Raw genomic sequence first — 22,357 nt, forward strand, 5'->3', positions numbered from 1 at the left:
TTCTAAAAAAACAAATTGGCAAATGAGAAGATTAAGAATATAGGATACGACACAGTAAATGAGTCAGTTAAATATCCTATTCAGAAACAAAGACTGATGCTTAAGGGAAACACTCAAAACAAAATGACAGATGTAGATTAAAAAAGAAAGAGGACAAAGATATGTCAGGTAAATAAAATAATAAAATAAAATAAAAAGCAATAATAGAAATAGTACAGAAAATATACATTTTTAAAGTTAAAAACAATGAATGGGCAAGTAGATTAATCTTATTTCGTCAAAAAGCATTCTGTGAAAAAAAGATATGACCAAAATGACGTGTGTGCATGTGTAACGCAGCAATTTAACAGATGTAGAGGGATTCAATTGGAGATAGTAAAGCAATGTTTTTTCTTTGTGTGCTTTGTAAAACCTGTTACTCTTCCTTGGCTGTTGATTTGGTTGTATTTCTAAGAGAAAGTTGTATTAAAAGGGAAAGTATCGTGTAGGGCTAATTGTCTGGTATCAAGTTAGCAGAAACAAAAAGATTTAAGTTAGTAAATCTAGGGAAGAGTAGATACGTTGGAGGAAGCTTCTAGAGAAACAGTTAAAACAGAGAAAAGGAGTCAATAGAACTGTAGTTTTTGTTTTGTTTTGTTTTTAATCATAGCAGTTTAAATCATATTTGAAGTTTGATCATGTAGAACGTTAGGTCATGTAGAGATTTCACAGAATCTCTAAAATTGTCTAGTTACCCAAAGAGCTTGAGAGAAATTTTTCTCAAGCTTGAAGAGGTTTTGCAAGTTACATGTCAAGACACATATAACCATAAGCCAGAGATTAACATTAACTGAGGAGCCAGTGTTGACGGGAAGAACAAGCCAGACCCAGGTGGACCCTGAAAACAGAGCAGGGGAAAGCCCAGATGCCCTGCCACGAGAACTGGAATAATATGTGTGAGACCCTGGGAGCTCAGATATGCTAGGAAGAAGAGAAGGAAAAAAATGGGTAGAGGAGAGAGAAGTAATTTTCCTGAGTACATACTCCAGAGGGCCCGAGTTTGACCTAGAGGAGCACACATTCCTCTAAATTGGCAAGCTTTCAGCATCAGCAGAAAAGAAGACTTGAGAGAGAAATTAATTTCAGTTAGGGAAGAATAAAGTTACATTTCTTATACTCCCGAGTTGTAGATGTGAAAAAATCCCTACCTATATAAAACAGACACATTAAACATCAAATGAAAAACTGGGAGATTTCAAAATAAATAAAGATATGGGAAATTGGAATGATAATGATGCTGATTAAATTTGTATAGAAAATTCTTTTAAGTGTTCATGGAACACTAACATATCTTCAATAAATCTCCCAAACATAAACAGGACTGTGTATATTATCTGAACAGTATTTAACATCAATAGATAGAACAAATAATCCCCCATGACAATTATAAAGTACAAAACTTCAAAACAGTTTTCAGGTCAAGTAGAAAGAGTGCCCACAGAAGTAGGCAGATTTTCTCATCAAATTTCAAAATACTTTACAAAGTTACAATAAATAACACAGGTGGACGCTGGCTCAAAAATGCACAGATTATTTGGAAGAGAATACAGAGTCCAGAAACAGATTCAAGAATATGTATGTAACATTTAGTATATGATAAGGTGGTGTTTTGAATTAGTGAGGGGGGAAAATGATTATTCAATGAATAGTCTTACTCTAATTCTGGATATTTGGAGAAAATTTAGACCATTGTCCACCTCTAAATTTCAAAAACATTAAAGTATTAGGAGATAGATAAAAGACTATAATAATATTTGGATAAGGAGGCTGTTTTAATTATGATGTCAAAGCAAAAAGGAATAGCTGAAAATAATGATACTTTCTCTGCTTATATCTAACTATATTTATTTTCCTATTGCATTACCTAAAACTTTCAGAACAATATACAACATTGATTTGATAATGCAAAATCTTTTCTCTTCCTGATGCATAGGAGTTCTTTGAGTCTTAACAATAGGCATGATGTTCTTTGCGGTATTAGTCATTATTATTCTAAAGAGAAATCCTTTCACTTAGATTTCAGAATATTTACTTGTTTTAAAATGAGACATCTTTGTTGACTTTTATGAAATGTTTTTTCATGGTGTCTAAGATGATAATATGATAAAGTATATTAGCAAATCTATTTTTATTGATCTATCTTTGCATTTATAGAATAAAAATTTACTTTGTCATGGCTTGTTATTCTTTAATACACTTCTGAATTCAATTTACTGTTATTTTACTTGGGATGTTTACCACTACGTCACTGGAAGAGTTTGATTTGTAGTGTTGTCTGCGGGTGCACACAGGCCATCTTGATCGGATTTAGCTATTAGGGTTAAGTTATTTTCATAAAATGTGATTTTACCTTTTCTGCCATTCCCATCTCCCAGAAAAGACAGACTTCCGTGATATAAAATATTTAATTCTAAAAACAGCTTCTTCACCACCTGTCTTACACATGGGGAAACTGAGGGGCAGGCAAGTTAAGTAGCATGACTTGTATGTTGAACTGGCAGAACTGGGCGAATATAACCAACATTCACTTTATTTTTCTTTCTCACTCACCCTTCAAAATATGTACCATAGGGCAAATTTTTTCTTCTATTGGATAAAACTTGGGGTGACCCCAAGACTTGGTAGTCATTTTTAGGTAATGATAAGTTCTATGCTCCCTCTAACTCAGAAAGCAGTCTCAATTTGGTATTAGAACACCCAGTTCCAAACTTGATTGAGAATTAAATCTTTTCCATTCTGTCCACTGGGGAGGATTTCAGGTAGCCTATTGACACCTGGTAAGTGGGTACAGTCAGTATGTTCTTTCATTTTCTGCTTCTCGTCTCTCAGCTTGTGAAGTGGTTTCTGGCTCTTCCAAAGACAGTGTGAGAAAATGAAAGAAGGCACAGAAAGTACACTAGTATTATGTAAGATTGATTCACATTCTCTGAGTCTTGGTACTGTTTAAAGATGACTTTCTTGTTGGGAACTTCTGCGGATTCTTCAGAGGTCCCCTTTGCTAGGCCTTCCAATTGTAGCTACAGCAGCCACGTCCCCAGGCTCTGGTCTTCCCGTGAGCCTCTCCCCACTACATTCCAAGTGGCACTCCTGGGCAGAATTTGAAATGGCTTGGGTCAGTTCTTAATACTATTTGGCCCAGTGAATGAGAAACACTCATACATTCTGTGCTTGTCATGGATAGGAGAGCATTTCTACCCAAAAAAGGCTGCATTTTCTCTCTCACCTGCCTTTAGCACAGCTGCTTGCCTTGAGATTCCTCAAGATGTGTCGGACACCAGTCTCTTGTCTTGCAAGCTGCAGAAGTTCCTTCCCATTAAGGTCCCTGAATGGTGCGGCTGAAGCCCTTTTGTTCTAGATAAAAAAGTGGGCAGCAAACACTCCAGTCTATTCAGAATGGAATCCACAGCTTGGCAGCAACTCTCACCAAAGAAATACCCTCTAGAAATCCATTCTCAACACTTTCGTACTTTCAAAGTGAGTGAGGAATTTCAAGAGACCTGAAATAGTTCTTGATAATTTTTCATCGAGTCAGCCCTTTCCTCTGGAATTTCGTACTTACCACATCCTGGCACCTCAGTTGCAATTTCAGATAGAAAGTCCTGTCTCAGAGGTTGCCCAAGGTCATCTAGAATGTCAGGGAAGACCTGCATCTGGGTCCTTTGATTCCTAGTCAGGGCGTCTCCACCACTTCATGCTGCCACCTCTTCATTTGAATCATCATTGGCTAGTGTTATATGAATTTAATTTCTTACATCTTGTACTTCACAGCAGGGATCAGATGCAATCAGCATTTCCATATTTACACTTATATTCAAGATAAGTTAAAGTTAAGCTAAAAATTGATAGGTCTTATTGGTAAAATCATCCTGAACTCCCAATAGTTACTACGGGAGTAACTTCTCTGTAGACATTAGCTGTGATTCGATCTTTAGACATAACATATACATACATACGTACACATATATCTTTTAGAAATAAGAGGCCAGAAATAAAAGAACAGAGTAAAAGTTCTTTACCTTTTAAACTGATGATACTTATATATTAATTAGATAATAGAGTTAACTAATAACTAATTTCATATGATGAACTTGTTTAATGAGCTACGCAAATCCCTATGTAAAGTAATAAAGATTGAGAACAGCAAGGACAAGGTAAATGGTTTTGAACAAAGTAGGATTTTTATGAGCCGTGTTATGTTTGTTAATAGTTATGTTTTATGAAGAATATAAAGTCCCTGTTGAAATATAGAAGATTATCTTGAAATATTTGTGAAAAATACTGTGAGTAAAACAGTATGCTAAGTTCATAAACACTATTATTAACTATTATTAGTTTCTACTGACATATTCTGGTTTAAATATTCTCTTTGATTTTTTTTATTACATTTTGATATTTGGAATATTTATATTGTAAATTTGATATATAATTTAATTTGATTTATAGAAAAGTATTCCCTAATTTATCTTACAAATAAATTATAGATGTATTAAAAATGATAATATATGAATATCTGAATTTTAAAAATATATAATTCAGTAGACATTTATGCACATTACCAAAGTACCAATCCCTTTAACACATATGTTTCATAGCACATTTTAAGATATAGCTTGATATTAAAATATATGCTCAATACAGTCAGTTTTACGGAAAACATCTCTTGATAAGTTAATATAGTTGTATCAAAGCCTTTTGCTCTGTCATTATTACCTGATTGTTCAAATACATATTTATTGAGTAGCTATTATATACATCATATGGCCAGGTGCTATGCAGATAAATAAGATACATCACCCTTGTCTTCAAGTTCTCAATTTTGTTAGCTCCAGTAATACTTCCAAGGGAAAACAGTGAATGATAATTCCAGACAATAAATAATTAACAAATAGCCTTACAGAAGTAAGTGTAAAGGGACTTTATGGAATAGAGAGAGCTCTGTAGGTAGAAGAGATGAACGAGACTTCATGGATGAACTGGAGAATGAGTTCATCTGTCATGACTGCAATGGATCAGAGATGATTGGGGGAGAGAATTCTAAAGACACACATATGCACACATACAACATGAGCAAAATTATGAAAGTATGAATGCCCATGTTATATTTAGGGGATAGATAACATGGCAGGAACAAAGAGAACAAATACTAGAATGTAAATTGGAAGAATGATTTAGATCTAGACTCTCTCAGTCCTAAAATGCCGGGATAAGAGATGTCAGCTTTATCCTAAGGATAAGATTGTCGAGTGGGAATGATAAGATGAAATTAACTCTAAAGACTTTCGGAAGCGGGGGGGTAAAACCTTTGGAAACTCATTAGAAGACTACTGCATAGTCTAGGTTGAGGTGGTCGAAAGAACCTCAAGCAGGATATGGAATGAGAATGAAGAAGATTAGGTGGATTCCAGGTATACTGAGGAAGAAGCACTTGTTGAATAAGATGAGTTTATTCATAAGGGGAGCAGAGAGAAGAAAAAATCAAAGAACATGCAGAGATATGCTGGGAGATGTTGTGATAGCAGAGCATATCCATTTCTAATCCTAAACAGAAGCTGGTTTTCTCTTGAGAGAGATACTCTAAATTATTACTTTTATTTATGCATATTTAAAAATGAACAACTGTCATATTGATATTTATAATTCAATTATGAGCGTATACCATTAATTTGGATTTTTACATGCCAATCATTTGTCATTGGAATCAAATTTTTTAAATTAGCATGAGGAAAGATTTCTTATTAATATAATCCTTTTAGGCAAACTGCAAAAGAATTATTTTAGAAAGTTATGTATTATACACACATGTACCATCACTAAAGTTAGATAATAGAAAATTTATCAAGTTTATCAGGACTATGAATTTCCTTATAACATCACTTCTGCCTGATTTTAACTGCAAATCATGGCTACTTCCTATGTAGCAGAAAAAATATTACATTTGTATTCACTGAAAAATGCAAATACCTCCAAAGAAGTATCAGAATCAAAGGACAGCATCTCTGATGGACAACACCAGCCCTTTCCTTAGGATTCTTCCCTAAAGGCCACGCCCATTACTCCCCATCCCCCTGCCCTGTCATCCCCGGATGATGACTCAATGTGTTTCAAGTCAGCATTATAGAAACTAAAGCTTTGGTAATGTCTAAATAAAGGACTAAATATTAGAAACAGTTGTAGTGTAATGTTTTGGGATGCATTTGTTACAGTTACCCACATGCTATTTTGGGTGAGATGTTGCAATATAGTCTCTAACACCCCAGAAACCCATAATGTACTGTGAAAGATTCTGGCTATGTAAATAGACGGTCTGTAGAATGCCGTTGAGATCAGGATCCATCCTGAGTTGCAGAAGTGGATGTACATGCTTTTGTTACTTTACACAGGGTAGCAATATTTTAGCGGGCTAGTTTCTGGTTTTTAATTGTTTTTCCTGAAGCTATGAGTACTTGGTTTTATAAGATCACGATGCCAGTGTCAGTAAAACCAGTTTGTCTACTAAAAACAAACACAAACTTTGAAAGGCTATAGCTAGCTACTGTTTAATACTTTTCATTGCAATTGATATTGAGCAAAGTTCTTGGGGGCTACTAGTCAAAATAAGACTAGATTCATTATCCTTGCTCTATATATGCTCTAGGATTTATAGGTGTAGATAGAGAAGTATGTGTATGTGTGATTAATGAGGTTAAAATGAGAAGGGGGTATGGAAGAGAAATATGATCAAAGGAAAAAAATAGAGAAGGGATTAGCCCAGGTGAGAAGTGGTGGTGGCACTTTAGATAGCATTACAAAAATATATTCCAGTGCTTGCTTCGACAGCACATATGCTAAAACTGGAAGATACATTGAAGATTAGCATGGCCCCTGCGCAAGGATGACACACAAATTCACGAAGTGTTCTATATTTTTATGCAGTCTATACAGAACCTGAAATATAGTGATGGGTACCTGAAATTTACACAATGTTATAAACCAATGGGACCTCAATAAAATAATAATTGTATATATATATATTCCAAACATCCATAAAGAAGTAAAAATGCTAAACTTAGAGGATGATCTAGCAGTAAGGATAACTGATTTTATACTTTTGCCTAGAGCCAGTGAGAGTTAATGAGAAAGAATGGCCTGTCACATTTGGGACAACAGTTTATCCCAATTTCAGAAAGAGCTCCCTGCTCCCTGCTCTTTTTAAAAATTATTTTCTCACTTATTTTAGCTTTTCCTAAGCACGATATAGGTGGGTCAAAGTGTATGTGCTAAAGTTGCTCAAGTTGAAGTCAATTTATTGAATAACATTTAAAGTCATCTATAGAAAAACATACATATTACAAGGATTTTGTATGTAAGTGTTGAGCAATATAATTTTATGCGTCACAAATTAGAATCCAATCAACTACTAAAGCTTTTATAGATTTCATATCACAGCCAAATGCTTTTTAAACTAAAGGATTATTTTCTCCAAAGGACATTAGAGATGCCCTTCTGTAGTAAAATGATAATAAGAACTAACTAATACAAATTAGTGTTGGTTTATCATAAAAAGTATTTATATATCATTGTCCATGCTATTGCCTCATTCAGAAATATTTTCTCCACAACAGTGTTTAACAAGATCCAGATCTGGAATTAAAACTAACTACTAATGGATACTTCTTTACCATATCTTAATTCTTTAATAGACGAACTTAAATTTCAGGGGCTTTCAGAGCTCATTACTTTTCTTTAGAGTGAAAACTATGATAAAAATTTTGTAGTGCTCAATTGTGCCCAAGGTCTCAGTCTTCTTAAACCATACTTATTTGGTATTATATCCTTTTATAAGGAAAATCTTGATCAGAATTAGTGCATTTTCTGTAGTCTGAGTAACCAGTATCTTGGTTTAAAAAGTGCTCCTTGAAAAACCTTGGTATAACTGCTGAGTAGGCAAATGCAAGTTTTTAAATTGGCTAGTGGGTCCCCTCTTGTTTGGATATTCTTTTCTCACATTGGTTGGAGACTCTCTTCAACTTAGAGCTTTGAAAGCTATCATTTGAAATGAAACAAAATATTCAGCTAAATGCAACAGGACTGTTAGGCATTATCTTAGGCATCCATAAAACTAATCTGTTACAGATAGCATCAGAGTAAATCTCTTTTAACTGGCAATAATTCCTCTCTAGAGATTGATAAAACCTTTTAGCCATTAGGACCTGAAGTATAACTGCAGTTTTTTGTTAATATTTTTGCTTGCTTTTGTTCCTCACTTATTATCCACAAGTGACTTGCCTTCTTTTATAATAGTATTATCTATAGTCCTCTGAATATTTTTAGGCCACATTTATAAAGTACAAGATGAAGGCATTTTGCCTTAACTGCTCTCCTGTTGCTTCCATCTTTCATCTTGCTCTGTGCTGCTGCATTTGCACATATAGGTGCTGCATCAAACTCTGGGTGGTTTTTATTTTTCTGTCTAGGCAGGAGGAGGATGATTCTTCTTTTACGTGTTGCACTTTGTTCTTGATGTGTGATGTTAACCTTACAAGGTTTCTGTTTCTTTGTGTTTATCAGCATTCCCTTCTTGAGCTTCTCATTGCATGTACCTCACCATATTACATTTCCCCATCAGCCTCCCCATTCTCAAGAAAGGTCTTGTTTCCAAGGCTCTCTAAAGCATTACTACAAGTAGTGTGGTTCACAGATTGGCAGCATTGGCATTACCCCGGAGCTTGTTAGAAAAGCAAAATCTAAGCTGTGCCACAGACTTCCTCGATGAGAATCTATATTTTAATCAGATCTATGAAAGAATAGCACATACGTAAATAAGAAGCACTGCTCTAAAGGATCTGACCCACCTCCATGCCCTCTGAGATCTCATCTCTATGTCCTCTCTGGCTGTTTAGTTGTATTAAATATTCTCCCCACTGATGGCTCTAATGTCAAAGCCAGGATTGCATCAACCTGGTAACAGCTGTTTATGTCCCCATGGATGCTTAAATTGAATGAATCCTCTGATCCCTCCTCTCAGCACTTTGAGTTTAGATGTTCATCCTGCCAACTTAGTTGTGAGTGGAAGGAGGGGATTGTGGTTAGGCAACAATAGACTAGGTGTTTATCTGTGTCATTTTCCATTTTCACCTTTCAAAATCATCTGCTACTACCCATCTACGAGGTGAGGAATAAATTACACATGTTTAATAATGCAACTCTTATTAAACTACTGCTGCACCAGCAACAGAACTTACTAAATTTAACTCTTTCTTTCTCCCATCACAAATGGGTTATTTTTGTGTTAAGCCAGTTATTTTATTGGAAAAAAATAAATCACGTTTGTAGAATTGGGCATATTATTGGCAGAATAACCTCAGAAAAGGAGTAATCTATTCTATGCTACTATAAGGAATGAAAGATGTCTCCACAGCCTTGCTCCTAGTCCCAGTTACAGTGATTTTATAGTTAATTTGGTTAGAAAGTGGCTTGCTGAACCTTTAGCATAATGCTGTACTGTGAATGCTCTTGTATTTTGTAAGTTTCCATTGTGTTTTGGAGTCCTTGGACTGGCCAAGTGACATGAAGTGATTTTAAAAAGAGAAAGATATACTGTACATTTCAGTATAGAATCATCATGACATAGAAATGGGCTATTGTTCTTCACTTGTGCCTATTTCCTTCTTAGACATGGTGGAGATCTTTCACACACAGTAAATGTACAGCTGAGAAGAGAATAAGAGGCAGATGATGTCTTTATGTTCTTTTGTGGAAGGATGCTACAACTGAAAGTTAAACAATCCAGAAAAGAAAATGAATAAATAATATATATTATAGCTCATGATGTATCAGAACTACATATATAATGAGACATTCTCTTAAGAATTGTGTAACTGGTTGCTGACATATAGGTGGATGGAAAGAGTTAAAAGTCTTTAATAGAAACTGGTCACATATAAAAGGAATTCTCAGCATCCTGGTCAATTAAGAACTGAGACAGTGCTTAATTATTGAATCTGATTACAGTAAATCATAGGCCAATATAAAGATGTAAATGTGTAGTATAACTAACACAAGCTATACTTGATGGTATGTTATCTTTCATTTCCAAAGGTAGTTGTACTGTTTCCCTAGACTGACATAAAAATTTCTTGTAAATTCTATATTATAAGTAAATAACATTTACTCAATACCCACATCTACATAAGAAAAACATGTTGCCGTTGCAAAAAATTTAATGTTGTTTTTAAGTATTGGGTTATTATAAAATATAATTAAACCAATATTAAATTTAACATGAATTACATTTTAAATTAAACTGTATTTTATATTAATGTTAGCTTAGGATTTCTGATTTTGAAATTATGTTCTGTTACCTGTTTGCAAAGACACAATCTAAAGCTTATCATTTTAAAATGAAATTCCTCTCTGCAGATGTATAAAGAATATAAATTCAGGCATGTATAATGTTTAAAATTAAGAATTCATTAAAAATTATATATTCTTCATATAGACTTTTTCATGTTTTGATATTGGTTACCTTGATTCCTGTGCTGAAGCAAGTCCACATACAATATTCTATGATGATGGTTCTACTCTGGGGCATCATGAATGCTGTGGGGACATTGCTGATTGTTGCAGTTATTGAGGAGAACTACTGGCATTTATTAGACAGGAAGTAGGACTTTAGACATCCCTACAATGAAGAGTTGTCCTGAATACTGCATGACCTTTAAATGTCCCTCCAGATAGACATTCAGGGAGTTGAAAATACTGTTGGTAATGATCTGAGTCTAGAACCTATCTCAATTTACATATTAAAACAAAGTACATCTATGTAGTTTTAATATGTGCAAAATTTTCTAAAAATGCAAAATACACATTCAAAAAGAGTAATCAAAATAATAAAATTTCAACGCTTGTAATTTGGTTTGAAATTTTACTAAGATTTAGTGCACTATTTTGGAAAATCTTGTCGATCATCAGCAACAATCCTTTATGATATTTGAGTCATTGATTAAATACCTTGCATTTTTATAGCTATGTGTTCAGGCGAATTCTTCTTAAAGGGGCAAGCATCTAATTACTTCACTACATTATCTAGTATAGTTGTTTCCAAGTGTTTAACATATCAAAACACACATGTATTCCACAAATTACTACTGTCTTTTTATTTATTCTTTAATAAAAATATAATTAGGGTATTGAGTTGATGTTTAAAAGTTATCTATGTAGGTAAGTTCTATTATCTATGAAATTTAGTTCAGGATGATAATGGGAGCATTACAATATATTTGTTATAAAATGAGGCATATGAAGTTTGATAGTGTTGAGAACCACTGTCCTAGGAGCATTTTATCTCAGGTAGATCTGCGTCTCCCAGCAGGACATTTGTAATATAGCCAAGAGTTCAGCAAAAGTTTACTTTGGTAGAAGGACAAATGTACATAACACAGATAACAGGTGCAGTAGTGTGTGGGAGACACGTGCCTAGGTTTGTTGTTCTGATGCACATTTGCTTGCTGTGTGATTTTGGGTGAGTCAGTAAATTTCTCTGGGCTTGAATTTTCTTTCTATCAAATGAAAGTGTTGGAACTAATGAACTCTAAAATCCCTAAGATACCGTGTTATTATAGGTAGAAATTTATTTCCATGGTAGAGAATCTATACACAAAAACCTATGTATTTCATTTACAAGTTCATAGTTTTTGATATCTATTCTATGGTCTTTTTTAATGCTGAATTTGAACCTATCAAGTAATATGAAATTAACTTTTCTATAAATATATTTTCCACCAACTAGTAAGCCATTTAAAATTTTATTCTGAAAAATATATTAGCAGCATGATAAATATTTGCAATGATTGCAAACTCTTCCCTGGCAAAACCAATAGCATGGGTTTTCATTTTTATTATACATATAAACATATAGTTGCATATATATACGATAGTGGGGGTCAAGGTGTATGTGTATACACATATATAGATTTACTTTGATATTTTGAAGGGTATCTGTAGCTGTATATTTTAATGGTTGATTTCCTTAAAGCCTAGACAAGATTTTCTGAGTGAAATATACATGGTAATACATGAGAAAATTACTTGTCCCCAGGTCATATAAAGAGTTGGTTAGAAAAGGGCATATTCGTCTTTATTCTCGGAGTATGCCAGCATTCTCTCCTTCAATTCCCATTTCTTTCCTCCCTCAGCCACATGTACCTTGCCACCTTTTTTCTTTAAATTATCAAGAAGAGGCCACGAGATGAGGAATACTTCACTGCAGCTGGTGATATGAAACTGACAAGTAGTTTATAAACTAGCCCTACCCTATTGCTTGGAGAAGCTTTATAACTGATTGTTTTAATACCAAAGTGACACCAAAGGGGGTCAAGTAAATAAATATGCAAGCCTCACCGGTTCAAAATAATAAAATTCCAATGTGTGCAAGCCTGCTTGTTGAACATATGTTTGAGGCACGGCTAAGCCATCTGGCTCAGTGTCAAGCATTTACACCAACTGCAGTCTTACAGTACCTGACAGCAGAAAAGCTTTATTCCCCTGGTGTTTGGGCACAAATGGAGAAATATTATTGAAATGATTATCTGCATCAAGACTCAGATTTGCTTTGACATTTAGCTGGCTCTGTTTAATCCAAAGGGTTGTCTGAATGAATAAAGAGAAGGGTTCCTCCAGAAGACGCTGTGAGCAGCCAGGGAAAGCCAAATGATTAATGAGACTGAAAGGCAGGGTGGACCTGCCCACCTCCACCCAGACCTCAGTGCCAAGAACTGAATATGAAATTAGTCTAAAGCTTTCCGGGGCTTGTCAGGAAGATTCTTCCACCCTCACATGGGCTCTCATTTTTGGACCTCTGAAAACAAAAGGAACTTCTACCTTATCCAATATGGAAGAAATAGAGAAGACGGGAGAGAGCTTCGTGCTATAATCAGAACATTTCACATTCAAACACTTTTTGCTTTTAACAGCTCTACCAGAGGCATTTAGATATTATGTTAGGAATTGAGTCTCTTTTAGGAATCAGATAGCTACGGTTTGTCGACTTCTTTCTGTTTTGGCAGCTGGTTTCTACACTCCATGGTCCTTCTATCAAGATAATTTCGTTTGGCTTATAATACCATGTTCCACTGGTTATTCTGTGCTGTCATTCATTTTAAAATGCTATATTAGGCTGAGGTTCTTGAAAAATGAGGTACAGTGCTAGTTTCAGTATTCACTTATGCTAATAAAATTCGGAGGTTTAGCCAAAAAGAGGCACCTTTATCAGAGTCAAAGGATATCAACAAGAAAATGCAATAATAATCATAATAAAATGATAGTGACAATACTAGAATAAATACTCTAATTTGGAAATCTTTATCACAGAGTTCTAGTTTCACATCTGCTTTTTCTCATTTTGAGGTATACTATACCTTTTTGAGGGAGAGTTTTAGTAATGATTGTTGATTTAGATTTGAAATTACTTTAGTGATTTGGATTTAATAAGAATGTTAGACATGATTTCCTCCTCAATCCTACTTTTAATTAACTTTTTATAGGGATATGAATGAATTCTAATGAACACAATTGGCAGGCTAATTGATTTGTTTCAGAGCACAGTGAGTGATCAGTATGCTGGCAGCATTGTGGTATACTATTCAAGGATGTCAAATAGTTTTTGGGTTAATTTTCTGGCAGAGGTTAGTTGGGGAAACTGCTTAAAATATGTACTGTTTTTGATTTTCAAATAAGTGCGTGTTTTTTTAAAATTCAGTGAATTAAAAGATATCTATTGCTTTGAATTTATAGTGTCTTTAAATTATGACATTGCCATTGGGGAGTTGTTTTGTGTATTCTGTGCATATTAACAGAATACTTGTACATGTGTTATGCACATGAGAATATTAAAGACAATTTTAAGAAGATAAAGCATTCTCACTGCAAGAAGAAAGCCAAGCATGTGCTTTTCTGTTTAAAAATTTATTTTTAAAAGTTGCCACAAAACCACGAGTGGTCAAAACAAATCCTAAAAGCACCCATTTAAAGAAAAATAAAGCACAACTCCAAGAGGTTACTGTTTTGCTAGGGATCTCACTTTAAAGGTTTTGCTTAAATAAATCCCAGTGAAATGACATTCTTTTATAGTGTTAAGAACAATGAGCGGGTGAGAAAATATATTATGACATAGTTAAACACAGGGCTATAATTTCCAAACTGCATAAATTACATGTTTTCCCCTATTATGATACAGACAGCCAAACTGAACATTTTTGAAAGAAAATGACCAACATATGATTAATTGCGAGCTCACAGATTTTGCAGCTTCAAGAGTAAATCAACTGCTGAGAAGTGATAACTTGCTAAAATATAAACTAATTTTAGTCTCTAGATATTAAAATATAATCCATCTTCTTCCTCCATTGGGAAAGCTAATTAGAAATTGTGACTGGCAGAAGGAGGAGAACCCAGAGAACACCGGGATTAAGTTCATGCGCTTAAAACCTGAGCCCGGAAAAGGTGGCCAGATTTTTTATTCTTTACATTTCACATATTGGAGTTTCCTGAAGCCAGCTTATGGTGATGGCTGCTACCCAAATGTGCAAGTGACAGAAGAGAGAGTTTGTGAAAAGAACACGTTTAGTTAATGTAGAATGCTACAAATATAATGCAGAAATATAGAGAAACGGTTCACTGATTCCATTTATACTCTTTTAAAAGATCTGACTGTTCATATATAACACATCTAATAGCTAGGGTTTTGGGAAGGCCATCAGATAAGTGGCATTTGTGTTCTGAATCTTTATATTCCAGGAAACCTTCCAAATTGTGAGTTAGTCTTGATTCCATGTTGGTTTTACCTGTGCTCTGATGTTTCTTCCATTGAAGGTTAAGGTGAAAAATGATGGGGATGGAAAGGCATAATGAATAAATAGACTGTCTATCCTACTCACATACCTAGAACACTTGCTGACAATTTCAGATTTGGTATTTTATATGGCTACGATCTTATTTCATGGAATTTTTATTTTGCCATATTTTTTAAAGTGTAGGTACAGTGTTAAATCTTGTTGCAATATGTCTGTGAGATTTTTCAATTAAATGAGCGATGGGCATAGTAAAAATACAAGAAGATTCCCTACCAATATTATGATTTAGTGTGAATAAGTGAGTGAATTAGAATTATGTAATTCCAAGGAGCTACTGTCTTATAATAATAACGCGTTTTTTAAATTTACTATTGAAGGAATAGATCCAGGCAAAATTTCGTAATAGAAGTAGACGTCTACCAAATGTAGAGCTGATATTCTATGAGCACTTAAAAATATTAAATTATGATACAAATTCTCCAGTGGCTATTTTTATGTACATTTGGGGTAGGTGTATTTGACATTGAGATTAGTTATAATATAGTTGTTAAAGAATAGCATGGGTTTCTCCAAGGAGTTTTAATTAAATTTGTATGCATAACAAAACAATTAATTTCCCAAGTTTAGTTATAACAAAAACTACATACATTTCTTTTCCCGCCCTTAATGAGTAATGATTTTAACCAGCCAGAATTCCGAACTCTAAGGTAAAGTTCATAATGAAAATAGTAATAATTATGAGAGATCTTATTACACAGTGATTAAGAACTAGACCATGAAGGTTGTTATCCTGGCTCTACCACCTCACAGCTGTAAAATGTTGGAAACATTATTTAAAATATCAAAACACATACACATCCCAAAGATCACAAATTATAGACAATGGGTAATACATGAGCCTATGGAAACAAATTTTCTCTCTTTCCAATAAAGTTCTTTGTCTTAGAGTCACTTACATGAGTTAACATGAGACCAAAAAGAGCCAGTAAGGTGAAATGAGGGCAAAGGCAGGTCTGAGCACTTGCATTCCTACAGAATCACACCCACATCTAAGGATAAGAGCCTAGAGAGCTGACAAGTTGGGTCACGTAGAGAACAGATTATATTACTCCTGTCTCTTAGTTCACACCTGAGTCATTATTACAGGGTTTCAGTCAGAGGTGTATGATTCAGCACAAAGAATTATATTATTTTTAAAGCGCCTACCACTAATTTATCAATCATGTAAAGGTTAACAATGATAATCTAGGCATTCTTCTCTAAGAATATTTGCCATTTGAAATGCCTATTTTGTGCCAAACATTTATTTCAGTTATTGCTAATCATCACCACAATCCAAAATGTTTAGTACTATTATTATTTCCATTTTAAATATGTATAAACATTTTCAGAGAAAATATTTAATGTACTCTTGGTCGTATGCTTAATAGTGGAGCTAGAATTCAAATGCAGATTTATTTAAATTTAAAGCCAGTGTTATTTATACTACATTATGTATGACAGTAGATAAGAGAAAAAGACTTGAAATCTGACCATGCTTCTAAAAAAAATTAAATTTTCTCTTCTTTGATTTAGCAACCTATAAAATAACTGAAAAGTGGAAACTTTTAACTCTGTATTCTCAGCCTTTTTCCCACATCAAGAATCTGAAAATACTGGGTAAAACTAGCTGCAGATGTCATCTCATTTTTCTCAGGTTCTGTTTTCTCATATCAGCTCCTTCGATTTCATTATGTCAGCAGCTTCTCCATGCTCTTAAACCAATCATCTCTGAATTGTTTCAAGTTTTCCTAACCGTCCTTTGTAGCAGCACAGTACTGTTGCTGATTACTTTAATCCATCCAGGTGCAGATGATCCTTCTGCAATTTCTTGACCTATGTGATAAAATGAGAATGTCTTATGTTTGTGTCATTGGAGTCCCAGAAATAATGGAAAAAAGAATGAGGCAGAAGCAATATTTGGAGAGATATTGCTAAGAATTTTCCAAAATGACAAAGTATATCAACCCACAGATTCAAGAAATTCTACAAGTCCAAGCCAGTCAAATATAAGGAAAAACACACCTAGAGACATAAAGTAAGATAGCTGAAAGCCAAAGAGAAAGAGAAAATATTAAACGCAGCCAGAGAAGAAAACATGGGTTATCTTCAACAGAGCAGCAATGAAATGGACAGCTGACTCATCAAAAGAAATAATGGAAGCAAAAGACAATGGAATGAAATGAGAAAGTGATGAGAGAAAATAACTGCCAATCTAGAAGCATATATCTAGAAAAAATATGAAATTGCACCAAGAAACAGAGAGCTGAAAAAAGGGTAAATATGTGGGTAAATACAAATGGATATTGATTGGACGTAACAATACAATAACAATGTACAAACATAACAATGTACAAAATAATAATAGTATGTCTGAGAATTTTAAATGTATGTAGAATTAAAATGCATGATAATAACATAAAATTGAGAAAATTAAATGGAATTAAAATGTTCTAAAATTTTAGCATTGTTGGGAAAGTGGTAAAATTATTAATTTTTATGACTAAAATAAAAATTTTTATATTATTAATTTTTATAAGGCTTCAATAAGTCAAAGATGCATGTTACAATCTAGAGTAACCACTAAAATAATATTGAAAATAATGTTACCTAGGGGAAATAGAATAATGAAGCAATTTTATCAAAACAAAAGAAGGCAAGAAAAGAAAGAAAAAATAGCATAAGCAGATGGTTCAATAGAAAGAAAATAGACAGTAAATATAAACCTAAATGTGTCATTACGTACTTTGAATGTAAACGGACTACATATTGCAATTTAAAAGATAAAAATTGTCAGATGAGATAGTAAGTGGCAGGGGGAAAAAAGCAGAAAGAAGGAAAGAAAAAATACTAGACAAAAACAAAAATAAACATAGAAAAACAAGAAAGAGAAACTTGCCTCAATAAGACAGAGAGCAGTGAGCAGCAGAATTATACTATTGAGGGAGTACCAGGAGTGAAAAGGAGGAATCCCAGTGAGAGTGGTGAAACTTAATGAGAAAGTGACATTACTATGAATGAAGGAGAAAGAAATTAATTAAATTAAGAAATGAATTAAAACAACATAGTAGTCTGTGGAAAGTCATATAAGATTTATTAATGCCTGAATAACTCACTAACTTTTAAGCTCATTTTTGTTCCCAGCAGTGTTATTATTGAAGTTCATAATAATAACCAGTATTTATTAAGAAAATGTTAAATTATGTTTAGTGTACCCTATTTTCAGACATTAGGAAATGTGTGATACATTTTGAAAATGTGCCCATTCAAATAGTTAAAACAAAGAAGCAATGCTGCAAATAGTGGTACCTTTACACTAGCGAGAAACTCAGGATAGTCTTCCACACTACTCTAATGATAACTCCCTTCTCTGACGTTGAAAGAATAGAGCATATGAACTTCATGGCATGGGAACTAAGTTGGAGGCATGAGAAACATTTAAAGTCAGCTGATAAGAGTGTGGGAAAGGTCTTACAATATATAACAGATTAATCTACAGTAGTGCTTCTCAAAATTTGAAAGGCATATGGATTACTGACCCTTTTGTTAAAATGCAGATTCTTATTCGATAGGTCTGTGGTAAGGCCTGAGAATCTGCATTTGTTACAATTTGCCAAGTGATGCTGATGCTCTGGTTCATGCACCACACTTGGAGCAGCCAGGGCCTAGAGAACATAGAACAGAAAGTCTTGAGGATGATAATTAAATGTCAATGAGGAAAATAGCTCAGCTATTTTATGACCACTGCCCCCCCTAAACTCTGCTGGTCAATAGACCCCAAAAGGAAAAAACACCAAAAGAGAAAGCCATTCAAGAGATTTTAGGAAATGTAAAAATGTAACCAATATGTACCTAATTATTTCCACCAAAGTAATGTTTAAAAGCGTTCATTTAATGTTTAAAAGCAATTATTTATTTATTTCCACAAATAGCAAAAGTGATTGCAGCCTGTTAACGCGTATCCTCACTGTGTCTCAGGACTATCAAATTCAACTTAGAGAAACAAAAGCTTCCTTAGAAAAACACATACAGGGGAGCTGCAGGCGTTTTTGATTATGACTTCTAAAATATACTTCCCATCAAATTTCATATAAAATTAAAATCCAGGGTCATATAAAGCTGCCAATCAAAACATTGGCAAATGAGAAATGCACACAGTAAACATTTGGGAAAATAACATAGCAGTTTTCTCCTTTTATTAAATTTTGACTGAACAAATGGTAAGTGCTTTAGTGTCAGGGAAGCTGTAAGAATAAAAGGCAGTGAGATTGGAAGCAGTGTGTTATAAAGATTAAGATAACTATATTCAATTATCTTACTGACATATTCTCCTCACCCTATAAAACCCATGTTGTCTGAAAGATATTTAATCAAGAGTCTGGAATCTGAGAATTTCTGGGAATTCTTTATGTTGCCTTATGTGTGTAACTTTTGATATCTTCAGATAGTGTGAAGAAATCAAGAACGCTAAAATATAAAATAATTTTTCTAAAAAATTATTACTAGCAAGAGAAATAATGTATACTTAGACGTCTTAAAAGGAATATGATTCTTGTTAAAAACCCTATTTGTCTGGGGTTTAAACAGGTATTATTTAAAACCAACAAACACCTTTCCATTTAATCCCATGGCTAGAGAAATGAGAGGAAAACTGTATGGAAAACATTAAAGTAAGAAATGTCAGAATTTAGAAGAAAGACCCCTGAGTTTGCTTCATCAGAATTGGGGAAATCTGAATAGAAGATGGAAAATAGTAGCAGAGTCTTCAAATAATTTTCTGGAGTACTTTATATACAGGCAAACATGAAATAAGAAATAGTTTAGCACAACAGGGGAGAGAAAGATTGATGAAAATCCTACAGTAGTTCTTACAAAATAAAACATGTTATAAAAAGAAGGAAAGAAGAAAAGTTGTTCTAGTTCAGTAATGAGAGAAACAGATGGAAAAAATACTTTTTAATCCATAATTTTGAACACAGAATATTTATAAGATGATTTTAAATTCTATTTTTACACTGTAACGAGTTTCTGGACACCTTAGATATATTACTTGTTGAATATAACTACGTAACGGACCACTTTTCTAGACCCTGAGAACCTAAAACGTATAAAGTATGGTCAAACACTCCAAGTAAGTACAATCTGGTGGGGCTGAGAATATATCATCTAATTTATTCATGAAGTTATTCCTTTATTCAATTTGTATCAATTCAGTGAGTATCAATTTGGCACAAGAGGCCATTGGGGAGGAAACAATGAATAAAATAGACTTTTTGGCTTCGAGGAGCTTATACTTCAATGGGGGAAATAAATCATGTGCATAAATAGGTACAATATACAGGACATCAAATGATGAGTTACACCTCTACTAGCTGCAGAATCAAGCATGGATATTGACGCAGTATAGGCACCTAAAAATTTGTTGAAAGAATATTGAAGGGTTCTCAAAGAGGCGGAGAATTAACGTGCCATATTAAGTCAGAGCTAGGATCATTATTCCTGGTTGGTAAGAACAAAGAATGCCTTCTGAAAGAAGTGACTTGAGAGTTAAGCAGGAAAAAAATTAATAGGATTTGAACCAAATGATAAAACAAGGAAGGACCATTTGGAAAAGTGAAGAGCAAGGACATTGAGATAGGAAAATAAGAAGGATGCATGGGAAATAAAGAGGCTGTGTCTTGAGTATAGAAATGAATATGAGGAGATTTCAATGCAGGTGGCTTGTGAGTTCATACATAAAAAATATGCAAATAAACAGACCCTCCAACACACACCACTCCAAGCATTAAACAAGGATAGATAAAATATTTTTAAAAAGAAATAGTCAGATTCAAGAACAAGATGAACATCCCTGTGAATCAGAAACAGGCAGAAATATAATCAATAAGTGAGGACTTGGCTTGTACACCAAAATCAGAAAGGAGAGTCTGGGAATTCAACTCTTGTGATCTAATGGGGTATCCCACACGAGACAGGAGATTAGAGCCAATATCACTGCTTGGTGGCTGAGAAAAGCGGCAACAGCTGCCCAGGCCTGTGACTGATCCTACCAGTCAGGACATTCTTTAGGACGAGAGTTCTGAGGGATCGATATAAGATTTTGTTCTGAATTGGAGTCTGTCAACAATGGATCATAGCACCTACGGCTGAGCAAGCCATGTAGTATAATTCCTCCTTGCTTCAGAAAAACAAAAGTTCCTCAATTGTTGGAATGGACTTGGGAGCAAGGTTATAAGTACTAGCTGCGTTTCCTAGACCTCAAGACTGCAGCCCAGATACCAGCCTCGTTAAACTTTATGGCCTGAACAAGCTAATGTTACAAATGCCCCTCTCCCGTCTGCTTCAGATGTGCATGATTTGTACGCTGGATGAGGCCATCTGGAATTTCTCACCGTCCTCCAGTGGTTCCTATGGGAATATAAGGAACCAGCTCTGCATATACTATGGTTGAAATGGTGAGGGTCGCTTAGAGGTCACCCTTTAGGATCAGGGGCATGGACTGAGGGATAAGGGATAACGTGTGCAGGTCTGATCCCTTGTAGGCTGTCATGTAAGGGGGCCTCCTACAAAGCTCCATGGAACCCAGCAAGGCCCACTGCTTAAGACAATCAATCTTGAGCAACTCCATGGCTTGGATCCCAGCCCAACAATGAATATTAATGTGGTGAATCCTTCCTCTAGCTTGCTTCATTTTGCAGCAACTGTAAACCTTGAATCCCAACAACCTGGTCACAACAAAAGACGAGCTTGTGTTATTCCAAATAAAAACACCACCTTTGCAGGTAAGGCTTGAGCAAGGGTTCTACCATGTCATGTTGATGTTCATAGCCTTCTGATAAAACCATTAGAGGAAGTAGTTCCTCCTCAGTCATGCAGCTTAAAAGCTCCACGAGAATTTGCCTTTCCCCTGGAGTCTGATGGCTGCTCAGACTCCATTTATATGTGCTGCCATAGAATGATTGGGAAATGGGGCCCATATACCTGCTACTGACACTGTCTCTAACTTTTCTCCGGTGGATGCTGTTCCATTAGGTCTGGTTCAATCTGGTATGGTCTGATGCTAGTTGCTTGGCCATTTGTTCTCTTTTTGCACAACATTTCAAGTCTGACTCCTTTGCTACACTCTAAAATTCATAGGGACCCATATATGTCTCTTATAATTAGTTTTTGGAAATGGGTTTATATCTGAACTCTTTGCTAGTCTTCAATCTACATGAAAGCAGAGTTCTTTATATCCAAAGGCTCATATGATATATAGCACACAGTAGAGATATAATCATTATTTGGTGACTGACTTCCCGTATTTTATTCAATCATCACAACAATTGTATGAATTAGGTATAAACTTGCCTATTTCATAGACAAGGAAACTAAAGTTCAAGAAGCATAGGTCATTTTTGAAAGGCGTACAACTGGAAAATAACCAAGTTGAGGTTCAAATCCTTATGTGT

The 22,357-nt window shown here is 34.5% G+C and overlaps 1 long non-coding RNA gene and 1 other non-coding gene across 2 annotated transcripts in view; both read left to right on the top strand.

Moving 5' to 3' along the window:
- LOC131410744 (uncharacterized) overlaps positions 1–22,357 on the top strand; it is a 49,946-nt gene that overhangs the window by 2,905 nt on the left and 24,684 nt on the right. The gene's annotated exons all lie outside the window — the stretch shown is intronic.
- LOC131411075 (U6 spliceosomal RNA) lies at positions 6,840–6,945 on the top strand. Its single transcript, XR_009221473.1, has one exon. It is a non-coding gene; the product is annotated as a U6 spliceosomal RNA (small nuclear RNA).

Source organism: Diceros bicornis, chromosome 10 (assembly GCF_020826845.1).
Source record: "Diceros bicornis minor isolate mBicDic1 chromosome 10, mDicBic1.mat.cur, whole genome shotgun sequence".
Lineage (NCBI taxonomy): Eukaryota > Metazoa > Chordata > Mammalia > Perissodactyla > Rhinocerotidae > Diceros > Diceros bicornis.